The sequence below is a fragment of the Rana temporaria genome, chromosome 10, assembly GCF_905171775.1.
Source record: "Rana temporaria chromosome 10, aRanTem1.1, whole genome shotgun sequence".
NCBI classification, from domain to species: domain Eukaryota; kingdom Metazoa; phylum Chordata; class Amphibia; order Anura; family Ranidae; genus Rana; species Rana temporaria.
The window spans coordinates 68,682,014-68,702,112 of NC_053498.1; the positions used below are offsets into that span (position 1 = coordinate 68,682,014).

Here is a 20,099-nt window from a genome sequence, read left to right on the forward strand (position 1 = left end):
GACATACCCTACTTAATGGCCATGTCATCTATTTTACATGAAATCCTTTCTTGCGTTTTCTGCCACCTTGTAATAGTCTTCATGCACTTCCGAAGCTCTATTTTTCCCCTTCACTTCTGTGAAAAAAATATAAATCGCACTACCTCTAAACCATGTGAAACAAATGTTTGAATCACAAAACACACAAAACTATGTGATATATATTGATATAAATCATAAACTATGTGGTATATGATGGTATATATAAATCACTACTATACCAAAAAACAAGAGAGGTTAATAGCCACTAGAGGGCACTATATAGCACTCTCAAGTCCCTCAATGACAGTGAAACAGTGATAAATGAACATCATTTTTTTTTAGATAATATCATTAGATCAATTAATATTAACCAAAAATAAAAATATATATAGACATATAAATAAAACAAATATTGTAGCAATAAAGGGCCAGATCCACAAAAACCTGACGTAACTTAAAAAATCCAATTTAAGTTACACTGCCTTAAAGTTTCTACCTAAGTGCCTGATCCACAAAGCACTTATCTAGAAATTTCAGGCTGTGTAACTAAAATTCCGCCGGCGCAAGGCGTTCCTATTCAAATGGGGCGAGTCCCATTTAAATGAGGCGCGCTCCCGCGCCGGCCGTACTGCGCATGCGCGAAGTTACGTTATGCGAGTTTTGAGGATCGCGACGGCTTAAAGTTGCGTCGGGGAAAAAAAAATGACAGCGGCATGCATTCCTGAGGGAGAACTCCATGCCAATTTTCAAAGAAAAAACCGGCATGGGTTCCCCCCCCAGGAGCATACCAGGCCCTTAGGTCTGGTATGGGTTGTAAGGAGACCCCCCCACGCCGAAAAATTGACGTAGGGGGTCCCCCTACAATCCATACCAGACCCGTATCCAAAGCACGCTACCCGGCCGGCCAGGAAGGGAGTGGGGACGAGCGAGCGCCCCCCCCCTCCTGAGCCGTGCCAGGCCGCGTGCCCTCAACATGGGGGGGTTGGGTGCTCTGGGGCAGGGGGGCGCACTGCGGGCCCCCCCACCCCAGAGCACCCTGTCCCCATGTTGATGAGGACAGGACCTCTTCCCGACAACCCTTGCCATTGGTTGTCGGGGTCTGCGGGCGGAGGCTTATCGGAATCTGGGAGTCCCCTCAAATAAGGGGGGCCCCAGATACCGGCCCCCCACCCTAAGTGAATGGATATGGGGTACATCGTACCCCTATCCATTCACCTGGAGGCAAAAAGTAAAAGTTAATAAACACACAACACAAGGCTTTTTAAAATATTTTATTATTCTGCTCCGGACGCCCCCCCTGTCTTCGTTATTAGCTCAATTACCAGGGGGGCTTCTCTTCTTCCGGCTCTCCGGGGGGGTTCTTCTTCCGCTCTCCGGGGGGGGCTTCTCCGGACTCCGGGGGCTTCTTCCATCTTCTCCCCTCCTCGCTCTTGACTCGGCGAACCCGGTTCTTCTGCAGCTCTCCGGTGCCTTCTTCTCAGCGCTGGCTGCCTGCTATGTTTGTGTGTTAGCTCGATTTCAAACAGGCAGCCAGCGCGGTCTTCTGTGGCGTCAGGGTCTTCTGTTCTCTCCCCTCTTCCGATGTTGCCTCGTCGCCTGTTGTCGCTGTAATGATGGAAGCGCGCCTTGCATACCCATTTATATAGGCATCACCGTCCCATCATGCTCCGGTAGGTACCCACGTGGTGGGTGCACGTGGGTAGGCACCCACCACGTGGGTACCTGCCGGAGCATGATGGGACGGTGATGCCTATATAAATGTGATGCAAGGCGCGCTTCCATCATTACAGCGACAACAGGCGACGAGGCAACATCGGAAGAACAGAAGAACAGAAGACCCTGACGCCACAGAAGACCGCGCTGGCTGCCTGTTTGAAATCGAGCTAACACACAAACATAGCAGGCAGCCAGCGCTGAAGAAGAAGGCACCGGAGAGCTGCAGAAGAACCGGGGTTCGCCGAGTCAAGAGCGGAAGAGGGGAGAAGATGGAAGAAGCCCCCGGAGTCCGGAGAAGCCCCCCCGGAGTCCGGAGAAGCCCCCCCGGAGAGCGGAAGAAGAAACCCCCCCCGGAGAGCGGAGAAGACCCCCGGAGAGCGGAAGAAGTAGAATAATAAAATATTTTAAAAAGCCTTGTGTTGTGTGTTTATTAACTTTTACTTTTTTGCCTCCTTTTACTTTTTGCCTCCAGGTGAATGGATAGGGGTACGATGTACCCCATATCCATTCACTTAGGGTGGGGGGCCGGTATCTGGGGGCCCCCTTATTTGAGGGGACTCCCAGATTCCGATAAGCCTCCGCCCGCAGACCCGACAACCAATGGCAAGGGTTGTCGGGAAGAGGTCCTGTCCTCATCAACATGGGGACAGGGTGCTCTGGGGTGGGGGGGCCCGCAGTGCGCCCCCCTGCCCCAGAGCACCCAACCCCCCCATGTTGAGGGCACGCGGCCTGGCACGGCTCAGGAGGGGGGGGGGCGCTCGCTCGTCCCCACTCCCTTCCTGGCCGGCCGGGTAGCGTGCTTTGGATACGGGTCTGGTATGGATTGTAGGGGGACCCCTACGTCGATTTTTCGGCGTAGGGGGGGTCCCCTTACAACCCATACCAGACCTAAGGGCCTGGTATGCTCCTGGGGGGGAACCCATGCCGGTTTTGTTTTTTACAAATTGCGTGGAGTTTCTCCCTCGGGAAAGCATACCAAATGCCGTCGCTGGAATGGGCATTTACAAGGTGTAACTAGTTTACACTTTGTAGAACGAGCCCTAATTTTACACTTGCAAAATAACACTTACGGCGCAAAAAGGAAGCTAGAAAGCTTTGTGGATCGCCTTAAGTGCTAATTTGCATACTAGCAACGGCATTTCGACTCGAAATGCCCCCAGCGGCGGATGCGGTACTGCATCCTAAGATTCGGCAGTGTAATTCAATTACACATGCCGGATCTTCTGTCTAACTTTGGAAAAAGCCTTTTGAGGATCGTTTCCAAGTTACACACAGACTGAACAGCAGTTAAGTCGGAGTATCTCTTTTGAGGATCTGGCCCAAGGTCCATAAATGTTTAACACAAAAGCCCATGCTCTGTGCCAAATTCCAAAATCAGTTGAAAACGTGTCCAAAGAAAAGTGATGTATCCTCCACCAAAATATAGATTGGCTCCTTACCAAATCGCCATGATCCCTTATGACAGGGGATCATGAACAGCATATAATAGGTAGTCGCTCCCAGAATTGCAGTTCAGACAAATATGATCCTTAACCATTATCACTGTTTTACCTGTTATTTAGGGGACTTGAGAGTCGCTATATAGTATGCCCTCTAGTGGCTATCAACCCTTTCTTGTTTTTGGTATATTAGTAATTTATATATACCATCATATACACATAGTTTATGATTTATATCAATATTATCACATAGTTTTGTGTGTTTTGTGATTCAAACTTTGTTTCACATGGTTTAGAGGTAGGGCGATTTATATTTTATTCACGGTTTGTTTTTTGTATCTATTGTTTACATGGAATCGCAGCTCTCGGATTGAATAGACTGTGATTTCATTGTAGTTTTTCTTCTTTCGTTCTTGTTTGTCTAGTATTTAGCGCAGTTTCTTTCCAATTTTCCCTTCACTTCTGTTTGCTTGGAATGAGCAGTGCACATTAGTTGTGGTCTATGCACACTGCAAATCCCATAGTTCATAGTCCATCTCAGAAGTGAGCAAAAAAGCTGGCTACATTCCTACATACTGTACAGTAAGACCATAAAGACGAGTGCCGTAGAATGCACTGTCGAAAAATATGTTAATTTTCATTTCATTCGTGTTTTTTTTTTTTTGGGGGGTCATTGATTATGATCAAAATTTGTAAATTCGTAAATTCCAAAATTCAGAAATTCAGAAAAAGGAAAATACAAAAATATGAAAGAAAATTTGAAGATTCAAAATAATAACTAACTAATAATAACTAACTATTAAATTATAGGTATTGGAATTTCCTTTTAAATGTGGCTGTTAGTCAATGTAACAAATACCAATTCATCCGAATTTACGATTTACCCGAAATTAGGAATGCTGCATCGAAACAAATGGAATGAATTAATAATAAAAAAAGTATCATTATTATTAATATTATTGTTTTTTTATCTTAATTAATTTGTTATGTTCCATTCGTTTAGATACGGCTTTTGTTATTTTGGAAAATTTGTAACTTCAGATAAATTCATATTCGTTATGTTCTCTAACAGCCAAACTTGAAAGGAAATTCCAATACCTATAATTTAATAGTTAGTAATAGTTAAGTACAAAAACAAACAATTACAATTGAAAACTACAACTACTGAAATAACAACTACTGAAACAACAACAACAGAAAACAACAACTACTGAAACAAGAACAACTACAACAACTGAATACAACAACAATAACAACAACTGAAACAACAACTATAACTGAAATGACAACTACTGAATTTACAAATATTCAAATTTATGAATTTAAAACTGAAAACTACAACTACTAAAACTACAACTGAAATCAACAACAACAACTACAACAACAACTGAATACAACAACAACTACAACTGAAAACAACAACTACATCTAAGCAATGAGAACAAAAGGGTGGCTACTTTCCTATATGCTGTACAATGGGATCATAAAGAATAAACCTAGCCACCCTCTAACAGAAAGTCAGATCATGGCAGCAAAACAAATAAAAAAGCAATAGACAGAAGTTAAAAATACATAATAGATTTTTTTTTTACTAGAGTTTAATGTCACTTTAGGCTCTTAATAAATACACTGGAGAATCCTACATAGTTTGGAAAACTGCTCAGTCAGTTTAGTGTTAAAATACATTGACACAGTAAACCACAACATCCAGCTAAATAGTTTTATTTACAAATGTAAGATTTTGCCAGATAGATAAAGTAGAGTGTACATTAGGCGCAAGCAAAGGTGCTACATTTTAAATTGTATGTTCACCTAAATATTTTTTTCTGAGTTTGTGTATTTTATCAATCATATGCTCCATCATTTTTGTGTATTTCTTCCATCTGAAGTACAAGGTTGATCCTGCCAGTCACACTTTTTCATCATTCTGAACTGACCACCTAAAGCACAAAAGCTGATCTGTCTTAGTGTGGTCAGTTTTCCTCCTTTGTCTGGCCATTCGGAGTACAGGACACTGTGCAGATGCACAGAATACCTGTTTTGGGTCATTTGTTCAGTCACCATGCTCCCCATCTAATCACAGCCTGTCTCTAGCACACACCCCCTCCCAATCACAGCCTGCTTTTTGAACATTCCCATTGCACAAGAAAAGCCTTCATCCTGCTAGAGGCTTGAATACAGACAGGAACACTGTGAGTCCTGGAACCCCACACCCCAGAACTTTTAACCTTGTAAAAGTGAAAAGGATCATTTCTGAAGCTAAGCTAAAGCACTTATGGTGCCTGCATAGTTATAACTGTGTTATAAAGTGTCTATAACAATGTATGTTTACAAGTACTTTGACCAGTAATATATACTGAATATAGTGTTTAATATCATTCTATACAATATACCCTTATTGCCGCTAATCAATATAATTCAGTTTAATTATTGCACCGATTACAGTTAACCCGCTTCATGAGTGGATTAAAAACATTTTAAGGAGATAGTGGCGACATTAAGCCCCATAACCAATGCGATGATGAGCGTCATAAAAAGACCTGTCTGCGATTCAGACCACTGATATGTCCCTGTGTACAACAAAAAGGAAACACTTGTTAATATATGCAAAGGTCATGAGATGTATTGTTGTTTTACGACAAAAGAAACATCATGCAGAATTGCATTTGTATTTTATTAGTTTTTTACGTGATACACAAAAATGATTAGTCCTGAAAAGCTGACAATGTCAGTAATGTGTTTTTTGATTCTAGCAGATTTACTAGAATATGATGGCAACTCTGTAATCTGCTGATTCGAATTCCCTCAGCATTGTCACACCTGCTGCCACCAAACAAAGTGGCATGGAGACACAGAGTCTTCCCCTCATATAACAGCATTATTTGAACCTAGAGAAATAAGCTGTCATCCCCACATGTGTTGTGTCACCTCCAGTAATGCCCCCTCTAAAGTGATTGACAGCAGCTCACTTCTTCAAGATACCTCTGTAGACTGGGAATAGGAAGTGTGACTAGGCCTGGACTGGCCATAGGGCTCACCAAGCATTTGGTGTCCAAGGTAGACATGTGCTGATGTTACTCTCCACCCATAACCCTTTCCCAGAACATTACAAAAGGTAGCAGGGGAACATGGCCACAAAAACGAACAAAGGTTTTTTTTACCATATATTACTAATGCCGCGTACACATGATTGGATTTTCCATCGGAAAAACCTTGGATGTTTTTTCCGACAAAATTCCGCTCAAGCTTGCATACACATGGTCGCACAAAAGTTCTCTGAACATTCATCCGTCAAGAACGAGGTGACGTACAACAGTACAACGAGCCGAGAAAATTATGTTCAATGCTTCTGAGCATGCGTCAAATTGTTTCCGAGCATGCGTCGGAATTTTGCGTGTCGGAATTGCTACAGACAATTGGAATTTCCGATTGGAATTTTTAAATTTGAGAACCAGCTCTCAAATTTTTGTTTGGCAGAAATTCCGACAGGAAAAGCCTGATGGAGCCTACACACGGTCGGAATTTCCGACCTAAAGCTCAAATCAGACTTTTCTTGTTGAAAATTGCGACCTTGTGTACGGGGCATAACACTATATAGATCAGTTGTATGTTTTTGAATTCCATTTTTATTATTGTTGATTTACTTTACATCTGCTTTACTAAATGGAAGTTCTTACCTCCGCTGGAAACACTGGAGACTTGGCTTGCCTTATCTGCAAAATATAAAAAAAATCAACGATAAAGAAACTTGTGCAGAGAGCTAGATTATACTTTTTTTTCATTCTCAGAGATCCCTCACAATGACCTGTTTTGATTACCAAAAATACACCATCCATCAAATGGCCATTATGTCTTGCAGCATACAGCATTATATTAACAAACGTGTCTGGTGAAACTGCTACCAGATCCATGACAACATTCCATTGTTCAGTGATGAATTGCAAGGATGGTGTTTTTGTTTTTTATCTTCTCCTCTTGTACCATAGATTCTTGTTACAGAATTTGTAATGCATCTTGTTAGCAGCAATAGGAAGTGTTTTAAATTACAAAGAGTTATGAGTTATGTGTTGTAGCATTTGCTATAAATTGTAGGTAACTGTCAGGAGAAAGATAATGCGTTTCTTTTTCAAACCACCAACCATCTTTATGGGCCATTTAAAGCATGTATTTTTTATTAACTTTCTCCTGCATGAGATGCCTTGTAGGTTTTAATTTAGTAGACTTTAGAGGATTTTACAGCAATGCTTTGTAAAAGAAAAATAACATTTCTTTCTTGAGTCTTTTCCAGTGGTAAACTAGAGCTTTAGTCCAAAAAAAAAGCACTTCACTGCAGCAATTAGGCTGCGTGATAATGATCAGTTATATCCCATGTAACAAAAAAGAATACCACCCTTGTCCAAAAGTAATAATCTCAAAATGTTCTATTTACTTCTGAATTGAGCAAGAAAACGAGCCTCTGAGTTGTATTTGCCACCTGTGCCCTTATTGGAGACATTTCTTGCAGGAAGTGATAGAACACCTCACACATTTACGTAGAGAGGAGAAAAAGTTAGAACTTAAATGTTGCTATGCATTCCATGCCTTCCTGTCTCAGGACATATATAAACCACAATTCTTCTATGGGCATCGCAGAGACAAGGGATTAGTGGAAAGTTTAACCAAGTAAAACCCTCATAGAAATTTTGATTCTTTCCACTCTTTCTCCAAATTTAAAGAATACGGGGTAGATCCACGTACATCGGCACATATATAGACCAGCGTAGCGCATCTCATTTACGTTAACGCCGGCTCAACTTAAAGAGGCAAGAACGTATCCTCAGAGTATTTGCGCCCGATGATGCGCCGGCGCAACGTAAATTACGAGGCGTAAGACGGCGTAATTGAAAGTAGGAAGGAAGTGGGCGTGTTCCATTGAAAAGAGCCGTGACCCCATGCAAATGAAGGGCCGGACGGCGCATGCGCAATGACGCTGACTATGTTCAGCGCCTCTCTGCGCATGCTCAGAACTCGGCCCGGCGTAATCAGTGAGATACGAACTAGGCCCGGCGTAATTAGTGAGATACGCCCAGGGCATAAATACGCACAGACATGCGCCCGTCCAGTGCAAAAGTACATCTGTTCCCCCTCCCCCCCTGAAGCAAGGTACTTTTGTCCTTTATTGTGCAGCTGATTGTTCTTGAGCCATGTCTGCTCCTGCAGAAAGAAGCAAAAGCAACAATTACTCCCACAGGAGAAGGCCATCATTGTCAGGGCCATGGCCCTGAATGATCGTTACCTCCATGGGCCGGAGAGTATCAACACCACCCAGGCCAGGAGGAGGGAGATCCTTCAAGAGATCGCAGATGATGTCAATGCATTGGGGAGGAAGACCAGGACCCCCAATGAGATCTTGAAAAAGATTAATGACCTGCGGCGCGTGGTGCGAGGTAAGATGGCGAGGATGGCCACTCATGCCAGGGGCACTGGAGGTGGGACCCAGCCACTAGGGAGACGCTAAATGCTGAGGAGCGGGTGGTTGCCCAGTGCCTCCACAGGCAATCAAGTGGAGGGAGTTCCTGGGTTTGACCTCCATTGTGGATGCCTTGAGGACAGGTAAGTGTGTTTTATTTTCTATCTGGTGTGTAGCATTTTTTTATTTTTTTACTTTTGTCATGAAAAAAAATACCAGACAAAAAAATTACAGGGTATGCTTTATAGTATACTGTATATTTTTTTAAACAATATGATTTCCTGCACTTATTTTTTTTAACAGACATTGGAGCACAAGAGAACAGATACACATAAACATTTCATGATTTCCAAACAATCCTTACAGAAACAAGTAAAGGTCCAAGTGAAATGACAACTGAATCTGTGGTACTATCAGTATTAGTCCCTCTCTTTTTCTTGAGCCAGAACATCGCTTTAAAAAAAATAAACAAATTAAAACATGTTTCAGTTATAACTTCAATGAATCTGTTTTATTAAGAGAAAACTTACAGGACACTGGTCGGTAGACAAAGTCTAGTAAAGCAATGAAAGTATATTGTTGATGCTGGTTGTCCACTGTGCAGCACAAAACGAAAAGACTTGAAGCTGAAACCGGGCAAACTTATCCACTTCCACTGAAATATAGAAGTCTGTTGTGCTGGAGAACAACTAGGGCAAAAAATAATTGCTGTTAATATTGTCAGTAAAATAAAGCAAACACAAAAATGACACTTTTTATAAGTATTAGGCCCCGTACACACGACCGAACATGTCTGCTGAAACTGGTCCGCGGACCAGTTTCAGCAGACATGTTCGGTCGTGTGTAGGCCGAGCGGAAGGATTTCCAGCATACATTTGCCCGCCGGGCAAATATTTCTGGACTTGTTTTAAAACAGCCGAGGAATCCTGCCCGCTCGGACATGTTCGGTCGTCTGTACAGACCTACCGTACATGTCAAGCGCGCCCCGCCCTCATCCCTCGCATGCGTCGAATGACTTTGACGAATTCGTGGAAGCATTGAACTGGCAGGGCCGCCCATCGTCGCCAGCGTCATCGTCACGGTGACCGGCGGCGGCCACGCCCCGCGTATTGTTTACGCGCGGATTTCTGTATGAAGGTGAGTACAGCCACCATACAGAAATCCCCGGGGCAGACATGTACGGTGAAAACGGTCGGCGGACCGGTTTCATCGTACATGTTTGCTCTCTGTACGAGGCATAACAGGTATATGAGTAATTAAGTTTATATTACAGTCTAAAGCAAGATTATAGAAAAAACTCAAAAACATCACCCTACTTTTAATTTAAAATTAAACTTTAGTGTAAAGCATGCTAGCAGGGAGATTTTGATTACACAGAGACTCTATTTTGTAGGTCTCTTCTGCAAAAAATGATTATTTCCTTCGATAATTGAGCTGCATGTGTAAGACTAAGTATATAATCTTAGCATATCTTGGTGCCAAGGATAAATTCTTCTCCCATGCACATGCACCTTGAGTTAAAGCGGAGTTCCACCCAGGAAAACATACATTTGGCCAAAGTCCTAAAAAAAATTAATAAAAAAAAAGTGAAAAAAACATTTTTTTTTATACTCACCCCGAAATACTGTTGCTATGCGGAAGTCGTAATCTGCCTCTTCGGCAACCGCGGTGTGTTTTCTTCTTCTCCTTCTCCTACTGAATGGGGCGCGCTGCTTTCTGGGAACTGTGTGTGTTCTCAGAGAGCAGCCGCCCATTCACAAGCCGGCACGAGACAAAACACAGGCGTAGTAGGAAATGGGCAGTGAAGCCGTAAGGCTTCACTGCCTGTTTCCCCTAGTGTGAATGGCGGCGCGGGGACCTGCATCAGTCGTGGGATCGGCATTGGGGGGCCATCAGCGCGGGCAAGTAGGACAAGGTAAGTGTCCTTATTAAAAGTCAGCAGCTACACTGTTAGTAGGACTTTAAAAAAAAAAATTGCGGGTGGAATCCCGCTTTAAGTCACCCAAAAGAAGACATTGCAGGACTGGAAGTTTAAGTGCAGCTCACTTTGGTTCCACTTTAAATGTAACACCATTATGAATAGAAATTGTAAGTCTATTAAAAAATTGAGAGTAAGGGCGGAGTCAAAAAGCCTGGCGTAAATTTGTGTGGGCATAGCGTATCTCAGATACGCTTCACTGCCTGTTTCCCCTAGTGTGAAGGGCGGCGCGGGACCTGCATCAGTCGTGGGATCGGCATCGGGGGGCCATCAGCGCGGGCAAGTAGGACAAGGTAAGTGTCCTTATTAAAAGTCAGCAGCTACACTGTTAGTAGGACTTTAAAAAAAAAATTGCGGGTGGAATCCCGCTTTTAAGTCACCCAAAAGAAGACATTTGCAGGACTGGAAGTTTAAGTGCAGCTCACTTTGGTTCCACTTTAATGTAACACCATTATGAATAGAAATTGTAAGTCTATTAAAAAATTGAGAGTAAGGGCCGGAGTCAAAAAGCCTGGCGTAAATTTGTGTGGGCATAGCGTATCTCAGATACGCTACGCCGCCGTAACATGGTGAGGCAGGTTCTGTATTCAGAAAGAACCTGCGCCCTAAGTTAAGGCGGCGTAGCGTATGTGGTCCGGTGTAAGCCAGCGGGAATCAAATTATCCATGCAGTGGGCGTGTTGTATAGTAATGAAGGCTGACCCCACGTAAATGACGTTTTTGACTAACGGCGCATGCGCCATCCGTGAACGGATCCCAGTGCGCATGCTCCAAATTACGCCGCAAATAGTCAATGCTTTCGACGTGAACGTAACTTACGTACAGCCCTATTCGCAAACGACTTACGCAAACGACGTAATCTACGGAAAATTCGCCGCTGGCCATGTTTTATTATTATATAAACTGATGTTATAATTCTATAAAACTAGATGTATTGCCTCTTTCCTACAAAAGATATAATATGAGGAATTACCCAGTGAAGAAATTGTAGCTGTCATTTTGTGCAGATGAAACCAAAGGTGAAGGAGTAGCAAAGCATCGATCTAGGTATACATTGTAGCTGTGGAGAAATGATAACAACAATTCTATAACACTTTGCATGTGCTTCAGTATACAGTATAATGCTTTAAATCACAAGAGAGCTATAAATACTCACATTTAAACCTGTAAACATGATTACCTCTAAAAAATATTTGTAAGAAACTCTTATTGGATACTGAGGCCTCGTACACACGATAGGTTAACCAGAGGACAACGGTCTGAAGGACCGTTTTCATCAGTCCAAACCGATCGTGTGTAGGCCCCATAGGTTATTTAACCTTAGGTTAAAAAAATGACAACTTGCTTTAAAATTTAACCTATGGATTAGTAACCGATAGGTCAAAACCGATCGTTAGTACGCACAACCATCGGTTAAAAATCCACGCATGCTCAGAATCAAGTCGACGCATGCTTGGAAGCATTGAACTTAATTTTTTTCAGCACGTCATTGTGTTTTACGTCACCGCGTTCTGACACGATCGTTTTTTTAACTGATGGTGTGTACGCACGACGGACCATCAGTCAGCTTCAGACCGTTGTCCTCTGGTTAACCTACTGTGTGTACGAGGCCTTATTGTAGAATTTGTTAAAGAGATCTGTAGAAAACATTTTCTAAGTTACAAAAGGACAAGGGTGCGTTTACCTACACATCGATAGCCACTGGAATAAAACTTAAATTTTACTAGGGATTTATTTTTAATAAAATGTACTGTATGTGCTTATTTGACTCATGGGGGGAGTTGTATAAAGCTCCAAATTTATACAAGTGTACAGGGAGGTTGGTGGTCATAAATCAAATATTGCTCCACAAAAAAAAATCCCCACTAATAATTCTATAACATCCCAAAAGCAATTTTAGATCCCTGGGATAAAGGACAGAAAATAGACATTTTATTGTGCCCAGATAAAAGGAAATTACCTGCACTGGTGATAACTGTCTTTTGCATAATATTATAAAATACCCCTTGTATGAGGTCATAAATTGGAGGTGCCAAATAGCCCTACAAAATTCAGCAACTTCAGGGACAAAGGTAAATCCCCTTTTTTTATTTGACACTTTGCCTCCCCCAAATAACAAACCTGGGTTATTGAAAGAACCACTGTCACCTCCTCAAGGAGATCACTGGCTCTCACCCCAGCACCCCCAAAAAAGTAACCAAAATTCAAAGAGTGCTCCCAAGAGACCCAACATGTTTCACTCCAATAAACAAGAGTTTATCCAACCACTTAACCCCCGGACCATATTGCTGGTCAAAGACCAGAGTACTTTTTGCGATTCGGCACTGCGTCGCTTTAACTGACAATTGCGCGGTCGTGCGACGTGGCTCCCAAACAAAATTGGCGTCCTTTTTTTCCCACAAAGAGCTTTCTTTTGGGTGGTATTTTGATCACCTCTGCGGTTTTTAGTTTTTTGCGCTATAACAAAAATAGAGCGACAATTTTGAAAAAAAATTATATTTTTTACTTTTTGCTGTAATAAATATCCCCCAAAAATATATAAAAAAAATGATTTTTTTCCTCAGTTTAGGCCGATACGTATTCTTCTACATATTTTTCATAAAAAAAAATCACTATAAGCGTTTATTGATTGGTTTGCGCAAAAGTTATAGCGTTTTACAAAATAGGGGGTATTTTTATGGCATTTTTATTAATATTTTTTTTTTACTAGTAATGGCGGCGATCAGCAAATTTTTTCGGTACTGTGATGTTATGGCGGACACTTCGGACACTTTTGACACATTTTTGGGACCATTGGCATTTTTATAGCGATCAGTGCTATAAAAATGCATTGGATTACTATAAAAATGCCACTGGCCAGTGAAGGGGTTAACACTAGGGGACGGGGAAGGGGTTAAGTATGTCCTTGGGTGTGTTCTTACTGTGGGGGGGGTGGCCTCCCTAGGGGAAATCACTGATCTTCGTTCATACATTGTATGAACCAGGGTCAAGTCCCTGGGGAAAAAGGTGTGGGAACTCTCACCCAAGATCACTCCCCACCAATAAAAAAATGATAAGCTCATATGCATAATTACTAAACCACATGTTTTTTTTTTTTTTTCAATCCACTGTACCTTAGTAATCCTTTATGTACTGGCCGCTTCCTGTATATGGATTCATCGGGTAGTGTGCGGGTATTCCGTCACTTTTCTCGATGCCGAAATGTCTCCTGGGAGCTTTTGTCATTGTTCCAGGAGACATTGCGGCATCGAGGAAGTGACGGAATACCCGCACACTACCCGATGAATCCATGTACAGGAAGCTGCCAGTAACATAAAGGATTACTAAGGTTCACCTGCCCCTGGCAGTAACGCGAGCTGGGCATCGCCGCTTAGTGAAGGATTGGCTCGGGCGGCTCGGCTGCTCTAGTCCTGCAAAGGGAACTGCGTTCCTGCTGTGAAAAGAGTGCAGGGACTCCGTTCCCACGCGTTCCCGCAGGACTTGAGCCCTGGTATGAACAGAAAATCAGCATTTCCCTCCCTGACAGGACCGGGAGCTGTGTGTTTACACACACAGCTCCCGGTCCCCGCTCTGTAACGAGCGAGCGCGTGTGCCCGGCAGCGATCACGTCTGCCAGGCACGCGCATGGAAGTCGGGGGCGAGCGGGGGGCGCGCGCGCGCCCCTGGTAGCCTGCGAGAGAGCCGACGTAGAGCTACGGGCTCTCACACAGGAGAGCCAACCTGCCGCCATAGAATGATGGCGGCAGGTCGGTAAGCAGTTAAATATACTTATATACTAGAGTCATTCAAATATGGTCACCACGCTCGTTGCGCGATGACATCATATTCTATATACATATCTCGCATGCGCAGACATTATGATGACACATACTTAAACAAAACATTGTGTGGCGAGTGTAATGAAGTCATCCCGCAATGAGCATGGCAGCCATCTCTGAATAACTATATAAATACATTTTGATTACTTTTTGGGTGTACACATGGTTTATTGGGGTGGGGGCTGGTGATCTCATTGCTGAGATGATAGTTGTCCTTCAAATAATTAATTATTTTGAGGAGGCATAGTGCCAAATAAAAAATGGGGATTTACCTTTGTCCCTGAAGTGACTGATTTTTACAGAACTATTTGGCAATGGTTATAATATCGTACAAAAAGACAGTTTTTGCCAGTGCAGGTGGTTTCCTTTTATCTGGGCACAATTTATCCTTGCTCTGCAGAAATACTGTGGGGTAGAATCGGTAGTGGGGACTTGTTTGTTTATGGATCCGTTTTTTATACTTGCTTGCAGACCACTCCATGAACATTTACTGTGGCAGGGTGGCCGCCGTGCGCTGGATCACGTACCTGGTACGTGACCAGTGCTTCCAGGTAGGGGCACGCAGTTGTGTCCACCGCCCCAGCTGTGCAGTGATTTGTTTTTAGAGATGGCCTGCCAGTTCGCCAGGCAGTCGTTTCGCAACAAACTTTGGTCGTTCGTGGTCCACCAAACCGTCGGACATCTGGCGATGTTCGCGGCAGTCCGCAATGTTACATGGCTAAGAACTATGACACATCCATCAGGTGGTGCAGGACAGCCAATTGAGACATTTCAGCACATGGACATACCCCCTACCTTATAAATAGACCTGATCATTTTACATTCTGCTTTTTGTCATGCTAGGGAGAGGGTGCTGTTTGGAGCAGGGACAGGCTGTATTCATTCAAATAGCTATCTAAAAGGTCCACAAAATTCCTTTTAAGGACTGGTATAGGTGTGCTACTTCCTCTAGTACAGGGGTATGCAATTAGCGGACCTCTAGCTGTTGCAAAACTACAAGTCCCATCATGTCTCTGACTCTGGATGTCATGCTTGTGGCTGTCAGAGTCTTGCTATGCCTCATGGGAATCGTAGTTCTGCAACAGCTGGAGGTCCACTAATTGCATATTCCCGCTCTAGTATATAGGTGTCTAATACATTCATATACTTTTTGTCAGTGTAGGGAGAGAGTGCTGTTTGGAGCAGGGACAGAGTTTAGCGACACAAATCGCTACCTAACAGGTCCACAAAAGTCCTTTCAAGCACTGGTATAGGTGTGCTACTTGCTGTGCACTGCAGTATATAGGTGTAATATACACTTATAATATACTTTTGAATATAGAAAGCATATTATAGTGGATTTGTATTGTGCAGCATTGTGACTGGCGGTGTATTTGGTTACTGCTGGATTTTTGCCTCTTTCGCTGCGTTACCTCTGCTACACACATAAAAAAAAATACTGAAAAAAAGTTTCATAACTGGTGAAATAAACCAGTGACCCCCCAAAACGACAGGTTTTGTTATATACCTTCTACCACATATACTGTGCTTCTCTAGAGACTTTTGTCACAGGGTCATTTAAAAAATTACAGGCAGAGGAAGAGGCAGGCCCTTTTGCAGGAGTGGAAGGGGTAGGGCAGGAGCACCAGGCCGGAGCAAAAGTGGGAAGTGGCACAAGGTGCATTTGATTACGCCAAAGGATGCACCAGACTCGGTTGAGTGGTTCGCCACCAACACCACCACCACCACCACCATATACCCTCCGCTTGAGTCACAGGAATTATTTTCCGATCCATCAGAAGACATTTCGGATGCGCATCCATTCTTGGCATTGGATCAGGAAGAGGAGGTAGCAACAGCCAGCTATCAGCTGTATGACGACAAGGAGGTTGGTGCCCGCTGTTGCTGCCTACTCCGAGATCTCTACTGTTAGTGATGGGGAAGGCGACGTCGATAATGACGTGTCTACAGACGTCACGTGGGTGCCCACAAGAGAGGATAAGGAGGGGAGTTCAGAGGGAGAGATGGACAAGCAGATAGGGAGGAGAAACTTACATTGCACAGGAGGGACAGACAAGACTCCTAATGTATCAGGAGCGTGCCATCAACCATGTACGGTCACATCTGGCACTCCCAGGACACCGGCCCATGGCTCCGCAGTGTGGGCTTTTTTTAACGTGTCCGCTGCAGACAATAGCGTTGCCATCTGCAGCCTTTGAAGTCAACGCATAAGTCGCGGTAAGCCCAACACTCACCTAGGGACGACCGCCTTAAGAAGGCACCCGGCCTCCCATCACCGAGCCCAGTGGGAGCAACGCCATCAGAACCCACAAAGCCACACTCCAGGCTCTCACCGTCCAGCCTCTTCTCCTTCTCCTTCCCCTCTATGCTCACAATTGTCCTTCACTCCACCTTCCATCATGCCTTCCTCACGTTTTTCTGCAAAAAGGCAGGCTTCGGTGACCCAAATGTTCGATCGTAAAAAAATGCTGACGCCGAATAACCCTCTTGCCCAACGGTTGATAGCTGGCTTGTCGGAACTGATAGCACGCCAACTACTGCCATATAAACTGGTGGACTCGGAGGCCTTTCGAAAATTTGTGGCCATTGGAACACCACAATGGAAGGTCCCAGGAAGGAAATTTAGTTGTTTAGCTGTTAGTTGTTTGAAAACATTTTCTGTCTAAAAAAGACTAAAGCTGGCCATACGCTGATCAGTGGTGGCCCGTCAATAGGGGGTGCAGAGCTACTTATTTAAAAAAATGAAAAAAAAATATATTTTTTAAAGTGAGTGTGTTAAGGGCGCCAGACACAGGGGTGCTATTGGAAGCATGACCCGTTGTAAACACGTGATTTAGGGCTAAGAAGCTCTATTGGGAGTAGTTTAGAGTGTGCTCAGGGCTATAAGCTCTGCGCCCCAAACACTCCACCTCTAGCATTAGGTTTCCAGTGCTTGTAATTGATTGGGTCCGTAGGGTGGGGCTTTTATTGGACCTGCGGTGTCATTGGCTCACAGGCTGCCTGTCTCCTTCAGCAAGTGATAGGGAAATCACGAGCAGAAGAAGAACGGCTCAGTGCAGACAGTGCAGACAGGGAGCAATAGGTTCTTGCAGAGGCAGAGGCAGCTGTCCATTCATCTCCATGTGACCTAGACTCAGCATCCAGCAGTGCACACAGAAATCTCCAGGTACACTACATGCCAGAACTGGAGGGGGGAGGGGGAAGAAGGGGCTATTATCACTGTGTACTGAGTGACTCTACAGCAGCATTTTTAATCTCCAACTTTACTTCCCCTCTCTCTTTGTAATGCACGTCTGTACAACTTCCCTATCAAACAGATCCCTCTCCCCCTTCATATCCCATTTGCATAGATCTTCACTGTTCACATCCCAGATCTGGCCATTCCAATCACTGACTGACACCCTTTCCTTTCCAGATTACTTTTTATCTCTTCCAAATTGTTTAGCAGATCAGTACATTCTCTGCAATCATTTAAGGTGATCGTAGGAATGACATTAAAAAGGAATCATCTATTCTATGGCCACCTTAAATGAGTGCAGAGAATGTACTGATCTGCTAAACAATTTGGAAGAGATAAAAAGTAATGTGGGATGGAGAGGGTGTCAGTCAGTATTGGACCCCTAGAGAGGAACGCCCAGATCTGAGACCAACATGTAAAGAAGAACTCATCATGGAACCCCTCATAATGGCCACATCGGGGGTACAGACCCAGGAACTCAGCACAGGGATAGTGGAAACCCCTCACAATGGGCACAGCAGGTGTACAGACCCAGAAACTCAGAAAAGGGACGGTGGGACCCCTCATAATAGACACATCAGCTTACAAACCCAGGAACTCATTACAGGGATGGTGGGAACCCCCATAATGGGCACATCAGGTTACAGACCCGGGAACTTGGCCACAGGGATGGTGGGAACCCCTCATAATGGGCACAGCAGGTGTACAGACCCGGGAACTCAGCACAGGGATGATGGAACCCCCTCAAATGAGCACAGCAGGTATACAGACCCAGGAAATCAGCACAGGGATGATGGGAACCCCCTTATAAATGGGCAAAGCAGGTGTACAGACCCAGGAACTCAGCACAGTGATAATGGGAACCCATCATAATGGGCACAGTAGGTGGACAGACCCGGGAATTTGGCACAGGGATGGTGGGAACCCCTCATAATGAGCAACAGCATGTGTACAAACTCAGAAACGCAGTACAGGAATGGTGGGAACCCCTCATAAAGGGCACAGTGAGGCTGCAATTGATGGGCACCGTTTTACCTAGCAGTAATGATGCATAATCACCTAATTAATGGCTAATTTACAAGCCCTGCATTACTAAAAGTTACATTTTTCAGTTTGCGCTTGTATTGATTGGTGAATGGTCTGAGTCACTGAATCTTTTTTACGCAATGGCAAACGTTAATTTTAAAAGCAGTATAAAAATATAAATTTATTAAATTAAGTAGTGTAGAAAGGAATGGTGAAGACGTACCCACAGAACTGATAATCAGTTTAGAGATGTTAGGACAATGATGGATGATAGCATGCTAGAGGGGGGTGCATTCCTACATTGTATTTGTGCCTTGTTAAAAGAAGACAATTGATGGAGCAAGAAACTAGCAGCAAATCATCTAAAATCAGGGATAAATCAGGGAGATTTATTTGATATACAGTACCTATTTGTAAAACTGATTTTCTTAACTCTGGTAATTAACAATGATAGTTTTGTACTATAGCTGTCAAGAGCCATTTGGGTAAACCCACCTTAGCTACATACAAAATTGATACCAGTGTACAGTAGAGATGGCAGGATTAATGTCTTTATTTATTTATTTAAAAGAAATGCTATCTGGCAAATCACTAATCTGTTTTACATATGTTTTTTACAATTACTACTTCTTATCCAAAAAGTTCACATACCTTGTTGCTGTGGTATTACTGCTTACTTGTACATATATTGTTTGTTTGAGGCCAAAAACTGGCTGGTTTGATGCAACTGCAGTAGAAAAGTTTTGATCCTATTCAAAACAGGTAAGAAATTATTGCAACACTTTATAGCTACAATAATTGACAATTAATCAGATGAATAATAACAGTCAGGCAAACACAAAAAGTTACTATATTTTGCTTTTATTTAAACATCTGGCATAGAGATAGACAAATAAATTAGTATTTGATTTATTGCCAATATGATTGGACACAACATTTTGCTTCACTGGAGTATATGGGCGGGCTTAATAGGTTTTGTGGGGGTTAAAAGTAATTAAAAAAAAAAAAGAATTAATCCTTTTTTAATTTCGGAAAGAGTAGGGATAGGGTAAAATCCTTCACTTCATAGGAAGTGAAAGGAAATCTTCCAAAGTGAGATAAAACCCTTCTTAACCACTTAAGCTCCGGACCTTTAGGAGCTAAATGCCCCAGGCCAGGTTTTGCGATTCGGCACTGCGTCGCTTTAACAGACAATTGCGCGGTCGTGCGACGTGGCTCCCAAACAAAATTGGCGTCCTTTTTCCCCACAAATAGAGCTTTCTTTTGGTGGTATTTGATCACCTCTGCGTTTTTTATTTTGCGCTATAAACAAAAATAGAGCGACAATTTTGAAAAAAATTCAATATTTTTTACTTTTTGCTATAATAAATATCCCCCAAAAACATATATAATTTTTTTTTTCCTCAGTTTAGGCT

At 43.2% G+C, this 20,099-nt stretch overlaps 1 pseudogene; it reads right to left on the reverse strand.

Moving 5' to 3' along the window:
• Positions 1–9,151: 9,151 nt before the first annotated feature.
• Positions 9,152–20,099, reverse strand: part of LOC120915837 — a 36,582-nt pseudogene continuing 25,634 nt past the window's right edge.